Genomic DNA, 3,248 nt, shown 5'->3' with positions numbered 1-3,248 from the left:
TTTTTTAATATATAATTTTTTTTTTACTTAAAAAAGCAGAAATTCCGATCCATTGGTCCGGACTTGAATTTTTCAGATTTGGACCGGAACGGACTGTAAACCCAAAATCGCGATTTCTGAGGATTGAAGACCAGACCGGAATTTGTGATCCGATCCGATCCGATCCAAATTCTGATCAGGTCGAATCCAAATTCCGATTCGACCTTGATCTTTGCACAACCCTAGAAGAAATCGAGGGACTAAGGTAGTCTAACAGGAGTATTTGATCAAGTCTTTTTAATGGGATACCGGATATGTATACCTTTCAAAAATATATTCTCAAAATTGGGAAACCGGCCAATTCATTTTCAGTGAGAATCCTTCAATAGATTACAGCTAAGTTTTTCAACAAGTTAAATACTATACATTTGAACATCGTATTCTTAGGGACCAATGCAATAACACGTGCTGCGATCTTGAATTTTTGATGATATTCTTTCACCCCCCAGGAAAAGTTTATCGTAACAAGTTACAATAATGACCAAGTTATGAAGCTTTATTTTTTATACATTCGTTGACCGAGATGAAGAACTTGAGGTTTATCATCTGATGTTAGTTTGATTAATCATAATTTTCCTCCTGCTCCTCCATTATTCAATATTGTTTTCTCATCTGTGTAGAGGTTAATTATTGTATACACGTAGGTTAAGAAGAAAAGACGACTACATTTAGCTATTTATACACCTTATTACCTCAACATTATTACTGTTGTATTAGTCCCTCCGTCTCATTTTAATCTTTATTTCTTCCAATTAAGGAGATCACAAAAGTTTACTATGAGGCAAATATGAACAAAGATAATAAGTACTGAGTTTATCTTCCCTCATTTTAACCCAAGTTAAATAGGAGTAATGGTAAGTTCAAATATGAACCAACATGTTATGATATATGACATTTTTTTGTACATCCCAAACTTGGGGTTACATTGCACTTGGAAGAAGAGGTAGAAAAAGCTAATTAAGGAATAATATAGTGATAATCTTATTATTAGTTCACGTATTAAATAGAAAGAGATAGATAATTAGATATAATTTATACAAATATATATATTAAAAGGTGTACTTGTCAAAATCTGTATGCTACATGGAAACCTCCCTCTTGCACTAGAATTTTACAAGTCGTCATGCTTTTTGGAAAAAATTATGACGATGTCTTGATCAGAACCTCTGATCTATTAGTAAGAATTACTATACATTTACCATATGAACTAATATTTTTTTATTGATTGTTATGTCCACGCACAAACAATCCTTATATGTCCTGTAAAGAATTTTTGGAAAGTGTCGGTCGTATCTTTTCTTCGGCCATGAAGTTGGAGTATTACATAGGGTGTTTTACTCAATATACCATCAAAAATTATAATAAATTAAATATATTTTATAACATTTGATTCCATGACTTCAAGCTTATATACTAAAGTCTTAACTACTAAATCAGGTGATATTTGGTGTAATCATTCTAAAGTAAAAAGAAATTCTAAAGTAAAATTTTAATTTAGTTTCTAAAATGTGTATATGTGACAATTAATTTTGGGTAAATTGAGAAAATAAGTAGTACATTGCACTATTCTCATTATTATTTATAAGTGATGTGCACTTCATTATTCATGCATATGTGAAATATTAAATATGTCCTTAAATGCAAAATTTAATTTTTTAGTCCACTTACTAATTAAAACGCCATATGTTGCATTCAAAAAAACAAAAAAAAAAGTATATTATTGTAAATGTAAAGTAGTGTAAGTGCGTAAATTATTGTCCTATCAAATATTCAAATTAAATGATATGCACTCCTGTCAAACTAATTAGTGCCCTTATTAGCCGAAATAATCCATTATATTAGCATAATCCTTATGAAAAAAATTCATGTCATCTCCTTCTGGCTTTTTCTTTTCATCTTACAAAAATAAAATAGGATCATTATTCTTTTAGTTTATTTAGTAAACACTTAATAATGCATAACGAAAAATAAGTTCAAATAAATTTCGATGAGGGTCGATAAGATTTAATTCATATAAAAGCCTATAAGTTTTGATAATTGAGCATATAATTTCCAAATGAAGGTTAACAGGAGCCAAAGGATATTTAGAGTTAATTAAATGTTTTAAATGGTTGTACTAATTCAATTCCAAGTTAATTATTGGTTTATTGACCATTCTTTAAGGGGTTAGCGGACGGACACTTACTATAAATACCGGTTGGCCACATTGTATTTACATGAGCAAATCACCAAACATACAAAACTACAAAAGCATTGAGCAAATAATTAAGCATGGCTAAACCTCGTTCCTTCCTTAACCTTCTTGCAGTCCTTCTAATCTGCTTAGTCGTCGCCAATCAAGGTGAGCATTTTAATCAATTCTGGCCTGTTGGTTACTTCTAATTTTCTATTTTCTTATTGTTTGCCCTTCAATTTACACTCTACAAATTTCTTCATCATGCATGAAGTGTACATTCATGCACAAGGAGGCTATAATGTGGATGTAAAACTTAATGGAGTGGTACTCATGATATATGATTGAGTCCCGCTCCACTGTAAAACAGTAAAACAATAAAACTTAATGGGTTTTTCTAACTTATTATGCACCTAATGCATAAGTTTACCTATTTGTTTTTGATTCTTTACTCTGAAGTAAAACTATCGAAATAAACATATACTTCATTCTTTCTTTACTAATTGCAACGTTTTTATGATTTGAAAGTTTCACATTTGCAAGATGAAACCTGAGACCATTTTCCGGTGTTGACCCTTATCTTTTGGACGTTGACCCTAGCAATTTCGTCACCTAGCCACCACTACCAACACTGCCGCCAGCTAGCCCCCCATCACACCAGCCACCCCTCTCCCTATTTTCCTCACTCATCCTCTCGATCTCTCACTTCCTATGATTCCTACTTTCTTCTCTCGCACCTCCCCTCCTCATGTGTGTTGTCGCTTCAGACCCTAAGCCCATCCCTTCCTGAATACCTATCTCTTCCTTCTACTTTTTTTTTTTTTTAATCTCAACTTCGATCACTTGTTTTTGGAAATTTCAGCTTGAATCTCAAAGTTTTAAACCCAATAATCGAATTTTAAGATTTGACTCTCAAAGTATCAAACCCAAAAAAGCGATTTTTAAGTTCGAGATCTGCTCATTTGTGGTTTTTGGTTGAGCAAAAGAAATGAGATGATGTTGAGCAAAGGTATTCGAGGTATTTTATTTTGCAATT

Source organism: Beta vulgaris, chromosome 9, assembly GCF_026745355.1.
Source record: "Beta vulgaris subsp. vulgaris cultivar EL10 chromosome 9, EL10.2, whole genome shotgun sequence".
In the NCBI taxonomy this organism is placed as follows: Eukaryota; Viridiplantae; Streptophyta; class Magnoliopsida; order Caryophyllales; family Amaranthaceae; genus Beta; species Beta vulgaris.
This window is presented reverse-complemented; position numbering follows the sequence as displayed.